This window comes from Rhinopithecus roxellana, chromosome 6 (genome assembly GCF_007565055.1).
Source record: "Rhinopithecus roxellana isolate Shanxi Qingling chromosome 6, ASM756505v1, whole genome shotgun sequence".
Classification (NCBI taxonomy): Eukaryota; Metazoa; Chordata; class Mammalia; order Primates; family Cercopithecidae; genus Rhinopithecus; species Rhinopithecus roxellana.
Window position 1 is genome coordinate 112,229,725 of NC_044554.1, and position 27,724 is coordinate 112,257,448.

The 27,724-nt window shown below is 38.9% G+C and overlaps 1 protein-coding gene across 11 annotated transcripts in view; it reads left to right on the forward strand.

Moving 5' to 3' along the window:
- Positions 1 to 27,724, forward strand: part of DPP6 (dipeptidyl peptidase like 6) — a 1,166,688-nt gene that overhangs the window by 715,538 nt on the left and 423,426 nt on the right. The gene's annotated exons all lie outside the window — the stretch shown is intronic.

Consider the following 27,724-nt stretch of genomic DNA (forward strand, 5'->3'; position numbering starts at 1 on the left):
AATCCTCAGTAAAGAGATATACAAGCATTAGACCCTAAGATGAAAAAAAGTATATATTATAAGGTAAAACCTTTTTCCACAGGTACAACAAATGTGGGCAAATTATAATCCAAGCTTAAACTATTTCCCCAAAACCTATTTGGTAAAAGGGTGGTCTGCACCCTGATACCAAACTAGATAAAGATAACACAAGAAAACTACAGACCAATAGCCCTTATGAAAATAGATGTAAAACTCTTCAACAAAATAGTAGCAAACTGAATCTAACTACATGTAGAAAGATTATATATCATGACCAAATGGGATTTATTCCAGGAAAAACAAATTGGCTTGTATGAAACTCAGTCAATATATTACACCTGCATGAATAGAATAAAGGGCAAAAAGCACATGATCGTCTGAACAGACACATAATAAGCATGTGACAAAATCCAAAAACCCTTTCCGGACAAAAGACTCAATAAGCTAGGAAAAGAAAGAAACATCTTCAACTTGACAAGAATCTATGAAAAATCCAATAGCTAACATCATACTGAGCAGCAGAAGACTGAAATCATTCCCCCTAAGACCAGGAGATGGTAGAAAAGGATGTTCATTCCCAGCATGGCTATTTAACATTATATTGGAGGGTCTAGCCAGGGCTATTAGGTAGGGAAAAAACAAAAAACAAAAAACAGGACATCCAGATAGGAAAGAAAGAAGTAAACCTGTCTCTATTCATAGAAGACATAATGTTGTATATAGAAAATCTTAAAGAATCCACAAAAAACCTATTGTAATAATAAATGAGTTCAGCAGGAAGGAAGATTTCAGACCAAAATGCAAAAATCATTTGTATTTTTAGCCACTAACTATGAACAATCCCAAAATAAAATTAAGAAAATGATTCCACTTAAAATAGTTTAAAACAGAATAAGATACTTAAGAATAAATTCAACAAAATAAATAAAGAAGTATAAGACTTGTGTACTAAAGCTACAAAACAAAACGGAAAGAAATTAAGACCTAAGTAAATGGAAGGATATCTTATATAAATTGATCAAAAGACTTCATATCATTAACATGACAATACTCCCTAAATTGATGTGCAGATTCAACCTAATCTCTGTCAAAATCCCTCTTTCTTTCTTAAAGAAACTACGAATTGATTCTGAAATCCATATGAAAATGCAAATGACTCAGAATAGTCAGAACAATCTCAAAAAAGAATAATTCAAAGACTTCCACCTCCTGATTTTAAAACTTACTGTAAAGCTACAGAAATCAAAACAATATGGTACTAGGATAGGTATAGACATATAGATCAATGGAATAGAATTGAGAGTTCAAAAATAAACCCATACATCTATAGTCAATTACTTTTTGACAAGGGAACTAAGACCATTCAATGAGGAAAGAATAGTCTTTCCACCAAATTGTGGTGGTACAACTAGATATTCACATGCAAAAGAGTGAGGTTGGACCCCCAACTCATACCATATACAATGATGAACTCAATGTGGACCAAAGACCCAAATATAAGAGCTAAAGTTATAAAACTTTTAGAAGAAAACATAGAGATAAATCTTTGTGACTTTGAATTAGGCAATGGTTTCTTACATGTGACAACAAAAATGCAAGCAATCAAATAAAAATAGATAAATTGGACTTCATCAAACTTAAAACATTTTGTGTATCAAAAACACTATCAAGAAAGTGAAAAGACAACCCACAGAATAGGAGAAAGTATTTGCAAATCATGTATCTAGTAAAGGTCTAGTATCCAGAATATATAAACAACTCTTACGACTCAAAACAAACACACAAAAAACCAAATAATTCAATTTAAAAATAGGCAAAGGATTTAAAGAGACATTTCTCCAAAGAAAGACAAATGGCCAAAAAGCATCTGAAAAGATAGTCAATATCGTTCAGCCTCAGGATGAATGAAAATCAAATCACAGTGAAATACCACTTCACACCCACTAGGATGATTATAAGAACCAAACACAAACAAAAAAAAAAAGGAAAATAATAAGTATTCCCAGGATATAGAGAAATGGAAACCTTCTTACATTACTAGTAGAAAGATAAATTGGAAAATAGTTCAGTAGTTCTCCTAAAAGTTAAACACAGAGTTACCATCTTACCTAGTAATTCTACTCCTAGGTATAGACTCAGGAAAACTGGAAACATATATTAATATAGAAACTAGTATATGAAGTTCATAACAGCATTATTCATAATAGCCAAAAAAGTGAAAACAACTCAAATATTCATCTCCCAGAGAATGGATAAATAAATGTGATGTGGCCGGGGGCGGTGGCTCACTCCTGTAATCCCAGCACTTTGGGAGGCTGAGGCGGGTGGATCACAAGGTCAGGAGATTGAGACCATACTGGCTAACACAGTGAAACCCCATCTCTACTAAAACAAAACAAAACAAACTAGCCAGGCATGGTAACACGTACCTGTAGTCCCAGCTACTCGGTAGGCAGAGGCAAGAGAATAGCTTGCCCTTTGTCAGATGAGTAGATTGCAAAAATTTTCTCCCATTCTGTAGGTTGCCTGTTCACTCTGTTGGTAGCTTCTTTTGCTGTGCAGAAGCTCTTTAGATTAATTAGATCCCATTTGTCAATTTTGGCTTTTGTTGCCGTTGCTTTTGGTGTTTTAGACATGAAGTCCTTGCCCATGCCTATGTCCTGAATGGTATTACCTAGGTTTTCTTCTAGGGTTTTTATGGTTTTAGGTCTAACATTTAAGTCTCTAATCCATCTTGAATTAATTTTCGTATAAGGAGTAAGGAAAGGATCCAGTTTCAGCTTTCTACATATGGCTAGCCAATTTTCCCAGCACCATTTATTAAATAGGGAATCCTTTCCCCATTTCTTGTTTTTGTCAGGTTTGTCAAAGATCAGATAGCTGTAGATGTGTGGTATTATTTCTGAGGGCTCTGTTCTGTTCCATTGGTCTATATCTCTGTTTTGGTACCAGTACCATGCTGTTTTGGTTACTGTAGCCTTATAATATAGCTTGAAGTCAGGTAGTGTGATGCCTCTGGCTTTGTTCTTTTGGCTTAGGATTGTCTTGGCAATGCAGGCTCTTTTTTGGTTCCATATGAACTTTAAAGCAGTTTTTTCCAATTCTGTGAAGAAAGTCATTGGTAGCTTAATGTGGATGGCCTTGAATCCATAAATTACCTTGGGCATTATGGCCATTTTCACAATATTGATTCTTCCTATCCATGAGCATGGTATGTTCTTCCATTTGTTTGTGTCCTCTTTTATTTCACTGAACAGTGGTTTGTAGTTCTCCTTGAAGAGGTCCTTTACATCCCTTGTAAGTTGGATTCCTAGGTATTTTACTCTCTTTGAAGCTATCTGACAAAGGGCTAATATCCAGAACCTACAAAGAACTCAATCAAATTTACAAGAAAAACACAAACAATCCCATCAAAAAGTGGGCAAAGGATATGAACAGACATTTCTCAAAAGAAGACATTCATATAATCAACAGACACATGAAAAAATGCTCATCATCACTCACCATCAGAGAAATGCAAATCAAAACCACAATGAGATAACATCTCACACCGGTCAGAATGGTAATCATTAAAAAATCAGGAAACAACAGGTGCTGGAGAGGATGTGGAGAAATAGGAACACTTTTACACTGTTGGTGGGACTGTAAACTAGTTCAACCATTGTGGAAAAACAGGGTGGCGATTCCTCAAGGATCAAGAACTAGAAATACCATTTGACCATAGTTATGCTGCTATAAAGACACATGCACACGTATGTTTATTGCGGCACTATTCACAACAGCAAAGACTTGGAGTCAACCCAAATGTCCATCAGTGACAGACTGAATTAAGAAAATGTGGCACATATACACCATGGAATACTATGCAGCCATAAAAAAGGATGAGTTTGTGTCCTTTGTAGGGACATGGATGCAGCTGGAAACCATCATTCTCAGCAAACTATCACAAGAACAGAAAACCGGCCAGGCGCGGTGGCTCAAGCCTGTAATCCCAGCACTTTGGGAGGCTGAGATGGGCGGATCATGAGGTCAGGAGATCAAGACCATCCAGGCTAACACAGTGAAACCCCGTCTCTACTAAAAAAATACAAAAAACTAGCCAGGCGAGGTGGCGGGCGCCTGTAGTCCCAGCTACTCGGGAGGCTGAGGCAGGAGAATGGCGTAAACCCGGGAGGCGGAGCTTGCAGTGAGCTGAGATCCGGCCACTGCACTCCAGCCTGGGCGACAGAGCGAGACTCCGTCTCAAAAAAAAAAAAAAAAAAAAAACAGAAACCCAAACACCGCATGTTCTCACTCATAGTTGGGAACTGAACAATGAGATCACTTGGACACAGAAAGGGGAATATCCACACCGGGTCCTATTGTGGGGAGGGGGTAAGGAGGAGGGATAGCATTAGGAGATATACCTAATGTAAATGACGAGTTAATGGGTGCAGCACATCAACAAGGCACATGTATACATATGTAACAAACCTGCACGTTGTGCACGTGTACTCTAGAATTTATAAAGTATAATAATAAAAAAAAGCAGCCATCCTCAGCCCTATTCTTCACTCCTCCCAGAAGCAAACATGTTTCAACTCTTGTAGCTTGTTCTATTTGAATTATAATGTTACTGATTTTTCAGTTTTAGCAGTTATCTATTGTTTTTAGTTACTGAAGTTTAAGATTTAATTCATACCTCTTGTCTCAAACACCTACATATGTATTTCAGATCCCCTAGCTGCCCACTGTATTTTCATTGTAATTTTGGTTAGATGAGTGCTTCTCACTTCTGGCTGTACATTAGAATCACTAGCAAACTTGAGTGAACAAATCTAGATACGTGAGACTCACCGTCACAGATTCTGCTTTATGTGTTTTGGGGAGGATCCTGGGTATCTGTGTTTTTAAAAAAGTTTTCAGTTGCTTCTAATGTGCAGCCAGGTTTGAGAACCACTGAGTAAATAATAAATAAATCAGTATTTATTATGACTGTGGAAATGCTTTGTATAGCTGAGCTATGTAGTAAGTCATTACTTTTCCTTTCTTGCTCATATTCCCCCCAACCCAAAAAAAAAAAAAAAAGAGAGAGAGAGAGAATAGCTTGAACCTGGGAGGTAGAGGTTGCAGTGAGTCGAGATGGCGCCACAGCACTCCAGCCTGGGTGACAGAGCTAGACTCCATCTCTAAATAAATAAACAAATAAATACTTGTGATGTAACCATACAACAGAATACTCCTCCGCTATAAAAAGGAATGAAGAAGTGATCCATGCTGTAACACGAAGTAGCCCTGGAAACGTCATGCTCAGTGGAGGAAGGCTGGCATAAAAGGCCACATATTGTATGATTTCAGAATAGGCAGATCCCTAGAGATAGAAAATAGATGTGTGGCTGCCAGAAGCTAGAAGCGGGGAGAAAATGAAATGAGTGCTAACAGGTATGAATTTCTTTGAAGGGGAATGAAGAAATTATTCTGGAATTTGACAGTGGTGATACATGTATGACTCTGTTAATATTATATATTTTAAACACACTGAATTGTGTACATTAAAAAGATGAACTTTATGACATGTGAATTTCATCTCCATTAAGCTGTGAGTTTAATAAACAGATGAGAAAGCTGTTGGGGGAAGAAAAGTGTAACCTGGCCACAAAAGTGCCAGACATACTAAATTGCCTTAAAAACTTGTCTAACCCCAAAGAGGCTTCAGTAGCAGTTCTGGGAGAGACAGTGTTGCAGTCTCCTGCGTGAGCGAGCTTCATGAATGGACCACAGTTGCCTGGAACACTCAGGCTGAGGATTCAATCCAGTGCCTCAGTGCCCAGGAAACAGATCCTTTCACCTGTTGAAATCAGATGACCAGGGTTTAGAGGGGTTGGGGGAGGAACTGCAAAGCCAATCCTCATTTTGTTTTATGGTGGTGGTGCTGATGATCTCCCATGGCTGGGGACTTTAGCCACTACATATTTCTAATTAATATAGAGGAACTCAAGTTTTCCTCAGGGTCTGTGGAGCATGTGTTTCTGCCTCTGCTTTTCTTTGAGCAGAATTGCGCTTGGTGTAAGAACGTGATTGCTGCAGATTCGGTCTCGTGGTTGTCTGGCACTCCCTTTGGGACTTAGACAGCAGTGGTGTCTAGTGGTTTGCAGTTACTCCCACCTTCCAAGGTGCATGTGAACATTCATGTTACCCAGGTCCGAGGGCTGTCACGAGTGTCACTCAAGAGTGGAATAAGGCTGGGCGCAGTGGCTCACGCCTGTAATCCCAGCACTTTGGGAGGGCGAGGTGGGCAGATCACAAGGTCAGGAGATCAAGACCAGCCTGGCCAACATAGTAAAACCCCATCTATACTAAAAATACAAACATTAGCTGGGTTTGGTGGCAGGTGCCTGTAATCCCAACTACTCAGGAGGCTGAGGCAGGAGAATGTCTTGAACCCGGGAGGCAGAGGTTGCAGTGAGCCAAGATCGTGCCACTGCACTCCAGCCTGGTGACAGAGCAAGACTCTGTCTCACTAAATAAATAAATAAATGGAGTGGAATTAAATGGCTGCCTGGAGCTTCTTACACAGAAATGTCCACAGCAGCAAAGCGGGTTGCGAACCGAGTCCTGGGACCCTGTCCTCCAAGCTCAACTTCAGGCCTGGCAAGCAGTAGCCCTGCGTCTTCTCCACTCACAGGGGGTAGTGGCAGGCCTCCTCCCTCCAGTGCAGCAGCTGACCCTGCCAGCATCTGCATTCGGTTCTTTTGCAGCAGATGCAACCACAGCAGCCTCTCCTCCCCAGTAAACAGAGGATGCAGTCACTGGGAACTCTTCTCCCTCCACACTGAAGGCCAGTTGTCAGGGGCAACTGCTCCTGGAGGGGCTCTAGTGAATGGCCGAATTCCAGAGAAGGCTTTGAAGAGAGGACTTTGCTTTTCTTTTTCCATCACAATACACATGCAGCTGAGCCTTGCTTCACCTTTTGGTTCTGCTGGGCTTTCATGGGTGCTGTTTGTGTCTCTGGGCTGTGCTGCCCTGGGACTGGGTGTCCGAGGTGTAGGCCTCTCCCACAGGGCTGCACAGTGAATGTTGCACCGCTGCTCCCACATCAAGGCCTGACTGCATCCACTCTCCTGCAATACAGCAATGGCTTGTGTTTTGGCATCAAATTCCATCAGGCCGAGGAGGTATCAAATCATTCAACCTGCCACTAGCTCCAGAGCGGTCTCGAATTCACTAATGTACAGAGCAGTGTCACCTCGACTGAGAATGCCTGCCAACAGAGCCAGCACGAAAGATCCCAGCTAGGAGCAGAGAAGTCCGTGCTGAGTGCCAGACAGAATGTGGAAAGAGAAGATGCCAGTGTTCCCCATGAAGCTGAATCCACGTAAAGACAACACATGTGCAAGGAGAATTCCACAGTAGTGTTATCATTAAGCAAAAATAAAAGTCAAAGGCAGGGTGTGGTGGAGGCCTGTGGAGTTGTGTAGATAGCGGAAATGCTGACCTAGAGGACTGAGATCCTCACCAAGGCAGGAGTGGCTTCCACCAGTCAAAGTGAAAGATGAGAATCAGTCTTCAACGGTGGAGAATCCAACTCGTGGCAGTCACACTTCGGATATGTTTGCACACAGTGTTGAGTGCATTCCTACCCAACATTGCTTCCATTTTGGTAGCTTTAGTTAGAAATTGTAATATGTGCTTTTTTTTAAAAAAAAAATAGTATTTTTCAAGTATTACCAGTCTTGTATTCTAGTTTATTGAGACGCAGAGTACAGTACCTGCTTTCTACTTAATTAGAAAATCCATTCTGAACCCACTTGATTCAGTCATTTTGTGAAAATGGTTCCTGGTACCCAGGGGCCCCCTTGCCACCCTGGTGAGAAGAATCTCACACGCGTGGTGGAGTGTCCTCTTGATGACGCAGACCTGGAAGGGCCTCATGGTAATCACTCTGAACAAGGCATCTTGTCCTGAAGTGCAGTCTAATTATCACCAGTTATGCACAATTTATGTTTTAGAAATCAAATTAAAGTGTTTAAGGCGATCTTGGTTCCAAAGGGATTTACCACATGAGAATGTGTCCTTTTCAATTTTGTCATTCATGTCTCCCTTGCTGGTCTATGCTCTTTTCTAAATTTCTTCTCTTTGGAATAATAGGCTCGACGTTACATTTTTTATTTTCAGATATTAAATATGTGTCTGTCTACAATAGGCCATGCACAGCGTATGCCTTTTGTTAGCAGCTACAGTTCTCACATTCTGATGGAAACGCTGTGACCTTCTCCAGTGCCACAATCACTCATGTGGGAGTCGGAAGCTCCAGCAGGATCAGATTTGCATGAAAACATCCCTGACACTTGGCTTTTATGGAAACTCACATTAGAGCAGGTGGACAGTGGTTTGTGACGGAAACACTAGAACATCCATCAATGAAAAGCCTTGGATAATTCAAAGTCGTAGTGAAGAGAGGTTCTGGGTTAAGGGCAAGCACAGGTTATCAGAACACAAAAGTCGTCAGTCTTTTGGGTAGTAATGTAACAGAGTTTTTTTATGGAATTAAAATGTTGTCACTGTTTAATGTCTGTGACCACATTGCCAACCCTCACCTTATCTTTTTAAAATTCTTGAACAAATAATTTCAAAACATTTTATTGAAGGATATACATATAGGATATATATTATATATTTAATATAAATATTATATAGAAATTAAATACATACATATAAACACATGTGAGTAAGCTATTTTTGAATTCTGATGAATTTTAAAACCAAACATGATTCTATAATCAGCATCCAGGCCAAAAAAGCAGAATGCAGCCAGCATCCCAAAAGCCCCCCAGACCTTTCCCATCATTAATCTCCTCAAGAGCAATCTCATTTCTGACATCACAGAGTAGTATTATGAGTTTTTATATTCTTTGCATTTATGGCATAAATGTAATCATCTGGTATGTCTACTTTTATGCCTGCTTTTTTTCTATATGTTTGTGAGATTCATTGTTATGTTTTAGGTTGTACTGCTACCCAATTTTTAACCTATATTGGATTATCTTATCATAAAGTCCCACATAATCTCAATGAAAATTGCAAAATAGTTCAGTAGTCATTTAATAGCCTTTGTGTATATGATAAAAAGTAAGGCATACCTCCTACTCTTTGCCTTGTAGAAATAGGTGGCTTGCTCCATATCTTTTGGGCATTTTCTCTCCGTTATGGCTCCTATATTAAATTCATTCCACAAATTCAACCTTGTTATATTCCATCTACTACCACTGACCATGCCCCAACCGTTTCATCATGGGAAGCACAGGTGGCTTGAGTGGGTCTTTGGGATTGTTCATTTGCCCTGGGGTGTCTGCTCTGTGAGTCCTGGGCTCCTCCGTGCCCGCTCACAGCCATCTGCAGTGGACTGACTAGGCTGGGGATGGTGTCTACTCTGATCATGAAACAGAGAGTTGTTTTGGCTCCTGCTGATGCGACCACTGATAATGTTTCTGCCCAAAGTTAACTTGTTAATACTAATCGAGACTGAGTGCTATAAATAGAGGCTGTAGATGATATTCATTATGATGGTCCAAAATATGGGAGAGGCCATTGAGAACAGGATGCATTCCTGGAAGGCTTCACAGAGAATGAGCAATTAGAAACTTTAAAAGATAGATCCAGTAGAGATGGAAGAAAACTGAGAGGGAAGGCCATGAAGCCTCGGGAGACACAGGACAGTCTGACTAGGAAGTTGTGGAGGGGCCAGGCGTGGTCAGAAGTTAAGGGAGAATGAAAGGGGTGGTAGCCAATGGGGAGATCCTGGAATGCACAGGGCCTGGATTTGAGATTGAACTCTAAATTTCTCCTACTGTTTACACCAGTGTCATAACCAGTTTCAGAATCTGATGAAAACTCTAAGTCATCTTATTGTTGGAAGGAAAGAAAGGGCATTGTGTGTGCATAGACTCTTGGATATGCTGTATTAATAGAAGCTTTGTGAACCTAGTCAGTCCATCCCAGGGCCATCTCAGGGATCTGCTTGAGCATCTATCTGAGGTCCAGGTGTTAATGTCTGTCGGCCAAAATATTTTTGTCTGTGAGTGACAGAGCAGCCAACTAAAACTGTTCCAGTTGCAGGTGTCTTTATTGTTTCACAGGACAAGTTTAGACATAGCCAGTCCAAGGCAGATTCAGTGCTCATGGATATTGTCAAGGGCCAGGCAGTCTCCATCTCTCTGCTGCCATCATCAGTATGTTGACAACGTGGTTGTGAGGGCTTCACGCATCACTCGCCCACACGGGCAGGAAGGGATGGACGCATAGAGCTTAGCTTGTGCATCTCACTTCCTCCGTCATGGAGGAAATAGTTTTCTGAGTAGTTCCTTTCAGTTTCCTGGAGCTGCGAGGAGACAGCGTATTTGCTGTAACCATATTGCATGGCTACCTTCACTGGAGGGGGTTGGGAAAGCCCACCATTTGCAGGAGTCAGGCTCTGCTGAGTTGGAAGAAGGCAGAGAGGCCCTGGCTCTTGGGGAAGCAGCCTTCAGTGTCCACCACCACAAGCAAGACCCCTTGATTTGTGAAGTCCTTGAGGAATGTGGTCTACATTTCTTGAATGTGACCAGTGAATTTGAATCATTCTTTAAATTGAAACAAATCCAAAAGGAGGGAGTTCTGACAGATTCTCACAGAAGAAAGGATTAGGTTACATTGCTACTAACCCTATAGTGAGTTGCAAACTTGCAAACTACTGAAAAGTGGGTCCCTGGGAGCATCTTAACAGTCTCTCTTTTGACTTCCCATCATTAATTCTAGAAGGACCGCTAGGTGCATCTCGCTTATTTATGGAATCCTTACACTAAAGAGTCATTTTTCTAAAGGATGGCAGTAGATGCTTATTATTCATGCTCGCATTAATACTATAAGCTAAGGCAAATGGGTCTACATTCTTATCTACAAATGGGCACTTTTCAAGTGTTGCTACATTTTGCATCCTATTTTAAAGGCAACCATGAAAATGAGTAAATCTTATGCTGGGTCCCTGGTTTCCTCTGGAGTCTCTTGCCTGCTATAGATGAGTGCCTCCTGGTCAGCTTCAAATTAACTTTAGGGACCTTAAGGGCCCTATTTTTACAAGCGGTTGGCTCCTATATTAGTTGCTAGTTTAGTGAAGACTCTGGCAGTTCAGAACCAAAGGCAGCATTTCAGTTTAAGCAGAGTTACCATACCACGTCATGGTCAGGAACACAGAAAGCTGTGATGTAATAAAATCGGAGAAATGGAGAGCAATTCTATAAAATGAACGAGGCAGGTCGGGGAACTAGGAAGATGAAGTTCCAGATTGAAATGCTTCCAACTTCTCTGAACTCTTCACCTTAGGTCCTACTTGGACAACCATTGATCACATCTGCAGAAAAAATATGTAGATGCACTTTCTCAGATTGCTGCTTCATAATCTTCAAATCCCAGATATTCTAAATTGATTCTGAGCTTTTAAGTATGGCATTAAAATCACCAGAAGTTCAGTTAAGTGATAATTTGCAGGATCTTCTATTTAATCAGTTTCTTTCTTGCTTTTCCACTACTCAGATTCTTCATGTTTTTCTTTTTCATTCAGTAAATGTATGATCATTGAATCCTCAGAGGATGCCTTTTAAAGTGGTGGGTTGGTTGCAAATGGGAGAAAGGCCTTGAAGGGTGTGGTAGGCTAAGAAATGCCCCCCCCCCACCCCCCCAAAAAGTCCATGTTCTAATCCTTGGATCCTGTTAATTTTTCCTTTTATGGCCCAAAGGAGGTCTTTTGTGGCTGCATTAAGCAACTGAAATGGAGGATTACCCTTAGTTATCCAATGGAACCTCAATGCAATCACATGTGTTCTTATAAGAAGGAAATAGAGGAAGATTTGACATAGACGAGAGAGGAAACGGCAATGTGACCACACAGGCAGAAATGGGAGGGATGTAGCCACAAGCCCAGGAATACCAGCAGCCCCCAGAGGCTGGAAGAGACAAAGAACAAATGTGATATGGTTTGGCTGTGTCCTCACCCAAATCTCATCTTGAATTGTAGCTCCCATAATCACCACATGTCATGGGAGGGACCCTGTGGGAGGTAACTGAACCATGGGGGTGGATTTTTTGTGCTAGTCTCATGATAGTGAATAAGTCTCATGAGGCCTGATGGTTTTATAAAAGGCAGTTCCCCTGTACACGCTGTCTTGCCTGCTGCCATGTAAGATGTGCCTTTGCTCCTCCTTTGCCTTCTGCCATGATTGTGAGGTCTCCCCAGCCATGTGGAACTGTGAGTTCATTAAACCTCTTTTTCTTTATAAATTACGCAGTCTCCGGTATTTCTTCAGAGCAGTATGAAAATGGACTACTACAAGATGCTTCCCCAGAAACTCCGAGAGCATGCAGCCCTGCTGACACTTGTATTTGGGCCCAGTGAAACTGATTTTAGACTTCCAGACTCCAGAACTGGGAAAGCGTGCTCTTCTGTTGTTTGAAGCCATCAAGTTTGTGGTCATTTGTTACAGCAGCCACAGGAGGCTAAAACAAAGGGAAATAAATGGCATTGCCACTTTTAAAGTGGCCATATCTTACAGGCAGGCAAAAGAATGCACCTATGGAGAGATCAGAACTAGAATGCTTAGAAGCCGTGTGCTAGCCCTTGGAAGACTATGAACTGGACAACAACTGTGCTGTGCACTGGCCTGTCTGCTCCTTCCCACCATTCACAGTGGGAGTCCATGCAGGGCTCCTAGCTCAGCTCTCTAGGGGACACCCCTGAGTTTCAAAAGGTGGTTCTTTACCATCTTCACTACCAAGAAAGAAAATGAAATTCACTCACAAGAAGATGCATTTTGATGTTTTTCAAAATTTGAAAGAAAGAGGAAGGAAGAGGAGAGGAAGAGGAAGAGGAATCTCCAGCATTGACTTAATTCTTTTTATTTTACATACATTCAATTAAACAGATTTAAGCTCCACTTACAGTCTATGTTATTAAATTAATGGAGATGGGAGATTAAATGAAGATCAATAAAAGAAGCCAATGAAATTCAAATTAATAATATACATTGTATATGATAAATAATAATGATTTCTGAGACTAAGTCACCCCTTACAATGTGTAAAGGTATTTGCTACGTGTCACAAGTATTTCAGGTTTAGCATGCCTATTCTGATAGGCATCAGGTGAAGAATTGTCCCACCTGTTATTTCTCTATTGGGAGCACACTACACCTGTGTTTATACAGCAATCCAGTCATTTGGGAAGGTTAAATTATTAATAACTGACCTTGGTGTTGGTACCTCATGAAGACACATACTGGTTTAGGCTCTCAATTCAGGTATGAGTATATGTTTATGATCAGAACATGACTTTATTAATTTTATTGCACAAATGATATGTATAAATAGAAAAAAGTAGACAGTAGACATATATTAAATTGGCTAGGCGTGGTGGCTCATCCTGTAATCCCAGCACTTTGGGAGGCTGAGGCAGGCAGATCACCTGAGGTCAGGAGTTTGAGACCAGCCTGGTCAACATGGTGAAACCCCATCTCTGCTAAAAGTACAAAAATCAGCCAGGTGTCATGGTGCATGCCTATATTTGCAATATTTTTTTCACTTTAATAAACTCTCTCATCAAATAATAAGTTGGTTTTTAAAATCAAAAACACATTTACAACATTCACTATTTCATTTTTTAATTTTTAATTTCTGTGGGTACATAGTAGGTATGTATATTTATGGGACACATGAGATATTTTGATACAGGCATACATTAAATAATAAACACACCATGGTAAATAGGGCATCCATCTCCTCAAGCATTTGTCCTTTCTTTGTGTTATGAACAATCCAATTATACTCTTTTAGTTATTTAAAAATGTACAATAAAGTATTGTTGACTATAGTCACCTTGTTGTGCTATCAAATAGTAAATCTTACTCTTTCTAACTCTATTTTGTACCCTTTAACCATCCCCCTCTGCCCACCATCCACCACTACCCTTTCCAACCTCTGATGACCATTGTTCTACTCCCTAGCTCCATGAGTTCAATTGCTTAATTTTTGGCTCCCACAAATAAGTGAGAACATGCCAACTCTGTCTTTCTGTGCCAAGTTTGTCTTTCTTAAATTATTTCACTTAATATAATGACCTCCAGTTTCATTCACGTTGTTGCAAATGACAAGATCTCATTCATTTTTTGTGGCTGAATAGTACTCCATTGTGTATACGTACCATATTTTCTTTATCCATTCATCTGTTGATGGACACTTGGGTTGCTTCCAAATCTTGGCTATTATAAACAGGTCTGCAACAAACATGGGAGTGCAGGTGTCTGTTTGATACACTGATTTCCTTTCTTTTGGGTACATACCTAGCAGTGGGATTGCTGGATCATATGGTAGCTCTGTTTTTAGTTTTTTGAGGAGCGTCCAAACTGTTCTCCATAGCAGTTGTACTAATTTACATTTTCATCAACAGTGTATGAGGGTTTCCTTTTCTGCATATCATTGTCAGCATTTGTTATTGAATGTCTTTTGGATATAAGCCATTTTAACTGGGGTAAGATGGTATCTCATTATAGCTTTGATTTGCATTTCTCTGATGATCAGTGATGATCATATACCTGTTTACCATTTGTATGTCTTCTTTTGAGAAATGTCTATTCAGATCTTTTGCCCATTTTTAATTGGATTATTAGATGTTTTCCTATAGAGTTGTTTGACCTCTTTATATATTCTGCTTATGAATTGCTTGTCAGATGGACAGTTTGCAAATATTTCCTCCATTCTGTGGGTTGTCTTTTAACTTTGTTGATTGTTTCCTTTGTTGCGCAGAAGCATTTTAATTTGATGTGATTCCAATTGTCCATTTTTGCTTTGGTTGCCTTTGCTAATGGGGTCTTACTCAAGAATTTTTTACCCAATACAGTGTCCTGGAGAGTTTCCCCAACTTTTTTAGTACTTTCGTAGTTTGAGGTCTTACATTTAGGCCTTTCATCCATTTTGATTGGATTTTTGTATACAGTCAGAGGGAAGGGTCTAGTTTTATTCTTCTGTATATGGATATCCAGTTTTTCCTTCATAATTTATTGAAGATACTGTCCTTTCTCCAATATGTGTTCTTGGCAACTTTGTTGAAGATGAGTTCACTATAGGTATATGGATTTGTTTCTAGGTTCACTATTCTGTTCCATTGCTCTATGTGTCTGTTTTCATGCCAGTACCATGCTGTTTGTATTACTATAGCTCCATAGTATAATTTCAGTATAAGTCAGATAATATGATTCATCCGGTTTTCTTCATTTTACTTAGAATAACTTTGGGTATTCTGGGTCTTTTGTGATTCCATGTAAATTTTAGGGTAGTTATTTCTATTTTTGTGAAGAATGTCATTAGTATTTTGATAGAGATTTCAATGAACCTGTAGACTGCTTTAGATAGTATGGAAATCTTAACAATATTGATTCTTATAATCCATTAACTTGGCAAATATTTTTACTTTTTATGTCTGCTTCCATTTCTTTCATCAATCTTTTATCATTTTTATTGTAGAGATATTTTACTTCTTTAGTAAGGTTAATTCCTGGGTATTTTATTTTATTTGCAGTGATTATACATTTCTTAATTTATTTTTCAGATTGTTCACCACTGGCATATAGAAAAACTACTGATTTTTGTATGTTGAGTTTATATCCTGCAACTTTGCTGAATTTGTTTATCAGTTCTAATTTTTTTAGTGAAATATTTAGGTTTTTCCAAATATAAGATCACATTATCTACAAACAAGGATAATATGACTTCTTTTCCAGTTTGGATGCCCTTTATTTCTTTCTCTTGTCTGATTGTTCTAGCTAGGACTTCCAATAATGTATCAAATAATAGTGGTGAAAGTAGGCATCTTTGTCATGTTCCAGATCTTAGAGAAAAGGCTTTCCATTCAGTATAATACTAGCTGTGGGTCTGTCATATATGGCTTTTATTGTGTTGAAGTATGTTCTTTATATACACAGTTTTTTGAGGGTTTTTAAATCATGAAGGTATGTTGAATTTTATCAAATGCTTTTTCAGCATCAATCAAAATGATCAAATGTTTTTTGTCCTTCATTCTGTTGATATGATGTATTAAATATCACATTGATTATTTTGTATATGTTGAACTCCTTGCATCACTGGGATAAATCCCACTTGGTCATGGTGAATGATCTTTTTAACGTGTTATTGAATTTGATTTGCTAGCATTTTGCTGAGGATTTTTGCATCAATGTTCATCAGGGATATTGGCCTGTAGTTTTCTTTTTAAAATGTGTCTTTGTTGGTTTTGGTACCAGGGTATTACTGGCCTTGTAGAATGCATTGTGGAAGTATTTCTTCCTCTTCTATATTTTGGAATAGGTTGAGTAGGACTGGTATTCATGTTTCTTTAAATGTTTGGTGAAATTCATCAGGTCCTAGGCTTTTCTATGTGAGGAGACTTTTTATTGTGACTTTGGTCTTGTTACTTGTTATTGGCCTGTTCAGGTTTTGGATTTCTTCATGGTTCAATCTTGGTAGGTTGTATCTAGCTAGGAATTTGTTCATTTCTTCTAGTTTTTCCAATTTATTGGCATATAGTTGCTCATAGTAGCTTCTAATGATCCTTTGAATTTCTATGGTATTGATTGTAATGTCTCCTTTTTCATCTCCAATTTTATCTATTTGGGTCTTCTTGCTTTTTTTCTTAGTCTGGTTGAAGGTTTGTCAATTTTTTTAATCTTTTCAAAGAAATGACTTTTTGTTTTGTCAATGTTTTGCGTTATTTTCTTCCTTTCAATTGCATTTGTTTCTGCTCTAATCTTTACTATTTATTTTCTTCTACTAATTTTACTTTGCCTTGCTTTTCTTGTTTTTAAAAAATGCATCATTAGGTTGTTTATTTGAAGTTTTTCAAGTTTTTCTGCCTTTTGATGTGGGCATTTATAGCTGCAAACTTTCCTTTTACTACTGCTCCCACTGTATCCTATAGGTCTTGGTATGGCATGTTTCCATTATCCTTTGAAGACATTTTTTCATTTTCTTTTTAATTCATTCATTGACACACTGATCATTCAGAAGCACATTTTAAATCTCCATGTGTTTGTGTAGTTTCCAAAATTCCTCCTGTTATTGATTTCTAGTTTTATTCTATCATGGTCAGGGAAGATACTTGATACAGTTTCACGTTTTGAATGTTCTAAGACTTATTTTGTGACCTAACATATGGTCTGTCCTTGAGAATGATCCATGTGCTCAGAAGAAGAATGTATTTTCTGTAGCCATTGGATTAAATCTTCTGTAAATATGTATTAGTTCGGTTTGGTCTACAGTGCAGAGTAAGTTCAATGTTTCTTTGTTGATTTTCTGTGTGGATGATCTGTCCACTGATGAAAGTGGCGTTTTTGAAGTTTCTAGCTATTACGGTATGGGAGTCCATAGCTCTCTTTAGCTTTAATAATATTTGCTTTATATATCTCAGTACTTCAGTGTTGGGTGCATATATATTTACAACTGTTATAACCGCATGCTGAATTGACCACTTTATCACTGTATTATGACCTTCTTTGACTCTTTTTATAGTTTTTGTCATGACATCTATTTTGTTGGATATAAAATAGCCACTCTTGCTCTTTTTTGGTTTCCATTGGCATGGAATGTCTTTTTCCATCGCTTTATTTTAAGTCTGTTTGTCTTTATAGGTAAAGTGTGTTTCGTGTAGGCAACAAACAAATCATTGGGTCTTTTGTTATCCATTCAGCCACTCTATGGCTTTTGATGTATGTTTGTTTACATTCAAGGTTATTATTGATAAGTAAAAACTAACTCCTGCCAGTTTGTTGTTTTCTGATTGTTTTGCAGTCTTCTCTTTCTTCTTACCTTTTTTCCTGTATTCCATTTCATGAAGGTGATTTTATCTGGTGGTATGTTTTAATTTCTTGCTTTTTACTTTTTGTGTATGTGTTGTTTGTTTTTTTGATTTCAGGTGACCATGAAGTTTGCAAATAATATAACCCATTATTTTAAACTGATGACAAGTTACTACTGATTGCATAAACAAAAAAACTAACAAGCATAGAGAAAACCAATAAAAAGTATACACTTTATCCACTTTTTAACTTTTTGTTGTTTCTATTTGTATCTTCTTGTACTGTCTATGTCTTGAAAAGTTTTTGTAGTGATTATTTTTGATCAGTTCATCTTTTAGTCTTTCTACTCAAGATATGAGTTGTTAACACATCCAAGCTATACTGTTAGAATAGTCTGTTTTTCTGTGTAGTCACTACATGGAATTTTGCACCTTCAGACGACTTCTTATTGCTCATTTACATCCTTTTCTTTCAAATTGAAAAATTCCCTTTAGCATTTATTGTAGGAGAGGTCTGAGATTGATGAAATCATTCAGCTTTTGTTTGTCTGGTAAAGTCTTTATTTCTCCTTCATGTTTGAAGGATATTGTCACTGAATATACTATTCTAGGATAAATGTTTTTTTCCTTTCAGGGCTTTAAATATGCCATGCCACTCTCTCCTGGCTTGTAAGGTTTCTACAGAAAAGTCTGCTGCCAGAGGTTTTGGAGCTCTATTGTATGTTATTTTTCTCTTGCCACTTTTAAGGTCCTTTCTTTATCCTTGACCTTTGAGAGTTTGATTATTAAATGTCTTGAGGTAGTCTTCTTTGGGTTAAATCTGCTTGTGTTCTATAACCTTCTTATACTTGAAGATTGATATCTTTTTGTAGATTTGGGAAGTTCTCTGTTATTATCCCTTTGAATAAACTTTCTATCTCTCTCTTTGTCAACCTCCTGATTCAGCCAACAACTCTTATATTTGCCCTATTGAGGCTCTTTTCTAGATCTTGTAGGCATACTACATCCTTCTTTATTCTTTTTTTGGTCTCTTCTGACTGACTGTCAGGGGTGGGGGACAAGGGGAGGGATAGCATTAGGAGAAATACCTAATGTAGATGATGGGTTGATGGGTGCAGAAAACCACCATGACACATGTATACCTATATAACACACCTGCACATTCTGCACATGTATCCCAGAACTTAAAGTATAATATAAATAAATAAATACAGAATGTCATTTTTCACACTTCTGGAGGCTGGAAGTCCAAGATCAAGGTGCCAGCAGGGTTGGTTTCTGGTGAATTCTCCCTTCCTGGCCTGCAGACCTCACCTTCTTGCTGTATCCTCTCCCTACTTTTTCTCTGTGAGTGCACATATGTGTGCATGAAGAGAGGAAAAGAGAGTTCTTGTTTCTCTTCCTCTTTTTAAGTACACTAGTAATACCAGATTAGAGCTTCACCCTCTTATCTCATTTAACTTCAGTTTCTTCCTTAAAGGCTCTGTCTCCAAATAGAATCATATTGGGGGTTAGGGCGTCAACATATGGATGTGTTGGTAGGTACAACTGAGTACATAATACCCATGCACATAGACATCTTTGGGATGGCCCTGTCTTACCTAACATTTCTGTTCTCTGACCCCCAAAGATTCACGTCCTTCTCATATATAAAGCACATTCATTTACTCCACCCCAAGGTCCCCAGAAATCTCAACCTGTTATAGTATCAACTCAAAGTCTGTGATCTCATCAGTTCAGAGTTCCCAGATTTTAATATTGAAATCATCTGAATGAGTTTTGAGTAGGCCTCTGGGCATACTCCATCCAAAGCACAATTCATCTCTACAGTGGGTCTGAGAAACTGGAGAGGAAAACACAGTAGTGGGACAAGTATAGAATGACAGTTATAGACATTCTTCTTCAAAAAGGGGGAAAAAAGGGGTCATTAGTTCCAAACAACTTCCCAATTCAGTTGGGGAAACTGCATTAGGTTTACAGGTTTGGGAATAGTATCCTAGGGCTCTCAGGTCTGCCATCTGGGAGTCATCCTTCTTCATGAATGGCAGCTTGAGCTTATAGCTGAGTAGTTTTATAAGCATGTTTTCTGCCTGATAATTTTGGGGGTCTGATATGGTTTGGTTCTGTGTTCCCACCCAAATCTCATGTCAAATTGTAATCCTAACATGTTGAATGAGAGGCTGGTGGGAGGTGATTGGATCATGGGGGTGGTTTCTAATGGTTTAGCACCATCCCCCTAGTGCTGTCTTGTGATAGAGTTCTCACGAGATCTGCTTGTTTAAAAGTGTGTGGCACCTCCCTCTTTGCTTTCTTTCTCTCCTGTCACCATATCACAAGGTGCTTGCTTCCCCTTTTCCTTCTACCACAATTGTAAGTTTCCTGAGGCCTCCCCAGCCATGCAGAACTGTGAGCCAATTAAACTTCATTTCATTATAAATTACCCAGTCTCAGGTAGTTCTTTACAGCAGTGTGAGAATGGGCTAATACAGAGTCCAACAACCTTTATTTGTTTCGTGTTCCCTCTCTCCTTTTCAGACCAAGCTGGCAATGTTTCTACAGATATAAATTCTTAAGAATCTGTGCATCTTCTATGTATGTCATGGGAATTCATTCCATTAGACAAGTGGCTCTTCCCTAGGATTCTTCTAGATACTTTCATCTCTATGTTTGGCTTCTGCTGAGAGAGCTTTGGGGTCTGTGAATCACACATTTAAGCTCTTCAAAGGGACTTTTGTGTGACTGAATACTTACCTTTTGATCTTTCAAGGTATTAGCAAAAGTTTTTCACCCATGCTCTCAGGATGGCAGTATCTTTCTTGACAGTGAATCTCTTAATTTCAGCATTTTTTATAATCTGAATAAAGTGACACATTTCTCCAAAGAAGATATAAAAATAACCAGTAAGTGCATGAAAAGATGCTCAACATCATTAGCTTGTAATATTATTCATCTATAAAAAGGAATGAAGTACTGGTACATTCTGTACATATTACAACATAGATGAACTTTGAAAACACAAGGCTAAGTGAAACAAGCCAGTCATGACAAAATGCATATTGTATGATTCCATCTATATTAAATGTCCAGAATAGCCAAATGTTTAGAGAGAAAGAAGATTTTTGGTTGCGAAGAGCTGAAGAGAGATGTGGGGGAATGGGGAGTGCTGCTAATTGTTATGCTAATCTTTTGGGGGTAATGAAAATGTTCCAGATTTAGGTCAGTAATGGTGCACAACTCTGTGAACATACTAGAACCATTGTATTGTAGATTTTAAATGGCTAAGTTTTATGGTATGTAAATTTTATCTCTAATAAAGGTGTCAAGAAAGGAATAAACTAGGTAGGGAAACATATCAACCTATCCACATATGTGAAGTCACAGGTGCCTAATGGCTGTTACTCATTAAAGCAAACAGGCAGCTGAATGTATCTTAAGAGTTCAGTTTATTTCCTAGATCTAAAAGAATGGAGGCAAGGACATGAAGAGGGAATGAATACCTTTGATGTATTTGATTTAGAAGCTTAAAATAAAGCATAACTACAGTTTCTTAGTTCATAAGATGTACTGAATAATGCTGATGACTTAGTTTCTACAATATCAATAAAAAGTATTATGTGACTAATTTTGGTATTATGCTACCAGTTTTCTTAGATGATTTGAAGACATGTGAGCGTGTAAGGAAAAGCTTTTAAGATAAATTAGTATCTCTGTGAGACTTTTTATAGACATAAGTCTGGAGTATAACCATAAATATACTTTAGTAACACAAAGACTGCATTACAAAAAAGTAAGCAGAAATACAAGCAAAGGCACAGATTTTTAAAACAAATGCTTTCTTCATTCAAAAGAAATGGACTGAACATCTGTTTGCCAGGCCCCTTGGAGAGATGAAGTCGCAATTCCTAACTAAAACAGGAAAGGAAAATATCAAGCTAGTACGGGAAATAGACTTGAAAGCAAATAACTAGTTCATTGATAGTAGCTCCTGGTGGCAGAAAAGAAAACATGATCAACTTTCAGAAAGTAAAACACCCACACACATTGTAAAGAGGTATTGACTGTACATTTTCTTGTAGCTCCTCTAGCATCACTCAGGCAAAATTATTTAATGCAATTCTTATCCCAACAATAGTTATTTCATTTCTTACATTCAGGGTTGGATGGTTCTAGAGAGAGTTCTTCAGAGAAATATATTTTTATGTATTTTGGAGTAAATCTCACTCTTTGTAAGGAGAGAGAGTGTTCCCCTGACTCACAGCTGCTGCCGTGGCTTCCTTCCATCTCTGGGGTTTTTGTGTATGGATGAGATGTTACCATCTCAGCTCTGACCTACGGATTCATATGGTGAACAATCTGCCAGTGGGACAGTTTAATTCAGGATTCAGTCGAAATACCCAAGGTTCATATGATGATTTGCAGACATGCTACCTGGTTTTAAATTTTATTGTTTCTAATCTCTTGATGGCATAGCATGATATAAATTTATTCTTTCATTATGATAAGAATCTACCAAGGAAATAGGAGTAGCACCTACAACACATAGCATGGATTCTATCTCTTTTACTTTAAGAAAAAAGAAAGCAATATAATTGAAAGTCTTGTTCCAGCATCCACAGGGCCTGACACAGGGTACTCAATCAATAAATATGCTGGCAGAACTAAATGATGTGTTTCCTGTGTTCTCATTGAGCTTTTTCCTTGTTACTTAGCAGCATCTGTGTTAGGTCCATTGCTGATGGAACAGGATGCAGTGGTTTATTTTTAAGCAAAAGTGATCTCTTTGGAATTTGTGAATTAATGGTACAGACATTGGAAAATGGACAGCTTCTTTGATTTCCACCTGTTTTTGTGAAGTGTTGGTAAGGAAGCTAACAAATAGTATCCATTTTGTAGGAATAACATACAAATTGTTCTAAATACAAAGAGTACTTTACTCTGAGCCTCAGCTTGGGGGTCTGTCTCCCCTGTAAAGCTAGCCCACCAAGGCCTTGTCTCCTTTGAGTTTTGAAAATACCTAATGCTTGACATCTGCCAACCGATTCCTCTCACATCTTTGGAAGAGTCATTTATCTCTCAGTAGCTCAGTGTAACTTTCCTTCCTCCTTGTTATGGTGGGGATCAGGAGAAATAATAAATATCATTGTACTTGGAAGACTATAAAGCACTTTAGAGTTGTCAGTTATTCCAAATTGCTCACAAAAGCAGAACCTTACAGAAGGTCTTGGACTCTTCTGGGTAGGTTTTCTTTGTTATCAAGCTGAGTTTGTCGGTAGCTCACCTCTACTTGCAGGAATTGCATGCCCCTCCAGCAGCTATGCTCGGGTGATGGGATTTATTTCTAGTTTTCTGGTATTAAAATATTTAGAGAAGGAGTTCCAAAGGGTTCTCCAGGAATTTTACTATTTAACAAATATCTGAGGAAGGGAAAGGAGGCTGAGAAATTTGCATTACACATTGGCCTCCGTAAAGAATAACTACATCACTACAGATTTCAGCATGCCTTTACATGCTGGTGAGCTAACCAGGCCAAGTCAATTTGCAGTGCCATGGAGTTTTCTATAATATATCAAGCTAAAGGGCTGGAAGGAACTTTATTTTTCAGTTATCCCTGAATTGCCTTTGGGACGAAATCCAAACAGTGAAAGCCACTGCCCCTCCTTGTATCGCCAACTTTATGTTGCCTTCCAGTTTAAGAAGGAAGATTGAGCACAGAAATGTTCCTTGTTTTGATGGCAAGCATGTAGAAGTGACAGCAAAATAAATAACAAAAAACATAGCTACAGCTGGGCATGGTGGCTCACACCTGTAATCCCAGCACTTTGGGAGGCTGCAGTGGGCAGATCACCTCAGGTCAAGAGTTCGAGACCAGCCTGGCTAATATAGTGAAACTCCGTCTCTACTAAAAATACAAAAATTAGCCAGGCTTGGTGACAGGTGCCTTTTATCCCAGCTACTCAGGAGGCTGAGGCAGGAGAATCGTTTGAATGTGGGAGGCGGAAGGTGCAGTGAGCCAAGATTGTGCCACTGCACTCCAGCCTGGCTGACAGAGCATGACTCCATCTCAAAAAGCAAACAAACATATGTAAGAAACCTGCCCATTTTACACATGTGCCCTAGAACACAAAGTATAATAATAATAAAAAAGCAAACAAAAGCATAGCTGCTTCTTTCTCAAAAACAAGAGCAGGAGTTCTTCACATACCTGGATTGAAAAGGAAGGCATCCTCACAAGAAGGAACAGGTAAAAACCTACAGCAGGAGAGAAGGCCAAATTTCCGTCATCCTCAAGTCATAGAGACTGAAGTCAGGCACAACAGGAGGGCTTGGAAGGTTGGTTTTCATGAGAGACCAGGGGTACATGGAGCCCCTGCCTGAAAACGGGGTTTGTGGTCAGAAGACCTCAGATCACATCACCCATTTGGGGGAAAGGGCTCCAGCCCAAATGGTCACCTAAGACTTAGTTTATAGCTGTTACCTAGACAGAATCTCAAAACTGCCTGAGGACCACCCAACCAGAGGCCTCTCAAAACCCAGAACACTTGTAAGACAGAAGCTTACGACCAAGAACCACAAGGCATCTGCAGAAAACATCGCCCTGTGAAGCAGAAACCGACCCAACACACCTGAAAACCAAAATCCGAAGAAATTTAAATCAATAGGGAAAACAGAAAACGATATTTTAGATTTTTCAAAGAACTATGACTCTACTAAAGAAGCATGAAACTATAAAATATGAATAGATGATCTTGAAAAGGTTATTTAGACATATTAGATATTAAAATGTAATTATTTTAAATTTAAATCCTTAGTTGGGTAATAGAATAATCTAGGTGTATTAAAATATTGACAATTAGGAGACTGCACTGAAGAAATCATCCAAATACTCCCAGAGGCATAAAAAGGTAGAAAAACTTAAGAAAAAGCCCGAGGTGTGGGGACTGACCTAGAAGCTCTGGCACAGCCCAGCTGGGATTCTGGAAGGAGGGGACCAAATGCTGGAGGAGTCATATTTTATGAGATAATTATTGGTAGTACTCCTGATGTGAAGAAAGGTAGTCTTTCAGCTGAAAATATTACTGACTGTTAAGTAGAATTTTTAAAGAAAATCCACAAGTGGGCATTTTCTAATGGAATTTCAGAATATCAAATACAATGAGAGAATCTCCCTCCCCTCTAGGAATTTCCTGTTCACACTGTCTGCCAATGCCAATGCCAACACACACAATCTCCTGAAAATACTGCATTCACCAACATCTTCCTGCCCTTACGATCCTTCCTAGCTTGAATGTTTGTCTCTCTCCTTTATCTTGGCTAGTAGCCTCTTTCCTTCAGCAAGTTCTCCTGGAATCCCTCCCACTTTCTTATTTAATAGTCTGCTTCCATATTAGCAGGACAAGCCCTGTTCCTCTTGGTACCATCCCTGCTGTGTTCTGGTCATTCGTTCCACTTTGGCTCCACTGCTCTGTGAGCTTGTATAAGGCCTTTCTCTTCTTCAGGGCTCAGCGTGGTTTGTGGAATGTGGCAGTCACCTGTGCCTGTCATTATCTCAGATGATTTTGGGAATGAATCAAACCATAAACCAATGAATTAGATATCAGTTGAATGTGCAAATGAGCCATCTAGGTCCAGAGAGGCCAGCAGTGAGTCTCTTAAGGAGACAGAGCTAATTAAGGACAGAGTCATGTCCTGGCTTGAATGGAACACTTTTAATAGCATATAACATAAGACTCCACCACATACTTTCCCTATATAGAAGTCTTAAGTGTTTTAAAAATATCTTTAAAAAACAAATAAAATTACAGTTTTAAAAATAAAATACATGTATAAAAAGAAAGATTTTCAGAAAGTGAATACATTGCCTTTTCATCTTTTATTTCCAAAGTCTGTTTAAAAGGCAGTCTTACATGTTTTTTCTTATGAGACACATAGATACCTTAAGTTGTGTGGTTAGAATCATTCTTGAATAGTGAAGTTTAATCAGATAAAATGTAAATTTTATCATGATTATTTATTTTCTGACCATGTATTTAAGAATGTCTCAGAAAGTTTTAGACTTCTTAATTGTAAGATCAGAGTGTAACTTTATTAGATCAATGTCTAGTAATTTTTAAAATTCTCATTTATTGTCGTGTACATGGAAGTGTGTCATGTTTGAAGCCCTGTGCCTTTTCGTGGGGCTGCTTCATCCACACCTAGAAAGCTCCTAGAGCGAAGAAAAAACTTGGTTTGGTTTAATGTGCTATGTTCAGCACCCAGGATAGCTCCATATACAGTCAAGTCTCACAATAAGGCCACCTTGAGTCGCAGCATTCTGTAATTTTCAAAAGACTGCTAACCACAGTAACCCTATTTGATATTCAAGAGATCAATCAATGCACAAAGGAATACATGACTTTTCTGACAACTTCAGTAATTTGCCAACATCCAGACCCAAAAGGAAGAAACCAAAAGTGACGTAATAAAACACATGCAATGTACTAGGGTCCTAGAAGCTTTGAATATTTTATTTAGAGATTATTTATTCCTATATGTTTATGTAATCCTAACAAAATTTCTTTCTGTTTTTCTAACCTGCCAGAGTTCAAAACAGAAAATTAAAAGAGGCAAATGGGGGCAACCTGCTCGGGTCCCTTCCACACTATGGAAGCTTTATTCGTTCATTCTTTGCAATAAATCTTGCTGCTGCTCAAAAAAAAAAAAAAAAAAAAAAAGGCAAATGGTTCTGTCGAGGTCAAGAACAATAACAGTCGAAAAAGTGTAACAGCCAGAAATTGAAACAAGAAACAGACATACCCACCAGACACTGAAATACAAAAGCACACAGATCTAGAGCCACTGAATGTGGAATGCACACAGACCCTAAATGTGGAATGCACACAGACCCTGAGTGTGGAATGCACACAGACCCTGAGTGTGGAATGCACACAGACCCTGAGTGTGGAATGCACGCAGACCCTGAGTGTGGAATGCACGCAGACCCTGAATGTGGAATGCACACAGACCCTGAATGTGGAATGTACACAGACCCTGAGTGTGGAATGCACGCAGACCCTGAGTGTGGAATGCACACAGACCCTGAGTGTGGAATGCACACAGACCCTGAATGTGGAATGCACACAGACCCTGAGTGTGGAATGTACACAGACCCTGAGTGTGGAATGCACACAGACCCTGAATGTGGAATGCACACAGACATAATGCACCTCAATTAGCACCAAGATCACCCCACATAACAGCACAACAGGAAACTGTTGAAATGAGAACTGGAAGTCTTTGAAAAAAATGTGCAATGGTATTTAGCATCTTGTATTTAAGAGGGCAGGGAAGTAAATAAGCATCCTAGGTAGATAATACCCATCAGATATGGTCAGGTTAATATGCAGAGGAGTTTCTTGTTAGTATCACAGAAGTGAAGGTGGTGGAATGGCCTGGCCTGTAGGCTCACAGGTCAGGCAAGCTGACAGCTCTGTGTCTTTTCAAAGTCGGTAAGTGGATTTTTGTGCCTCTAATGGAGAGAGCCTCTTCTGAGGAGGAGCAAAAACTCTAGAAGCTTTGACCCCTGGAAATACAGGATAAAAGCTCTCAGATTTTTAAAGTCTCACCCACTGGTGCCATTAACTAAACATCTCCTCTTAGGATGAACATTAGCTGAGTGTGTTCACAGGCTTATCCCAAGTGCTTACTCCTAAGCCTTGTAACTGAGATGCGGTAAGTCAGAATCTGGTAGTTAGTGTACAAATAATTGGGGTTTTATCCTGTCTGAACAAGAACTAACCCACAGTCCAGAGACAGCCAGGGACAAGTGATGCTTATGGAGAATGAAGACCTAAGGAATATTTTCTGTGTCTTTGA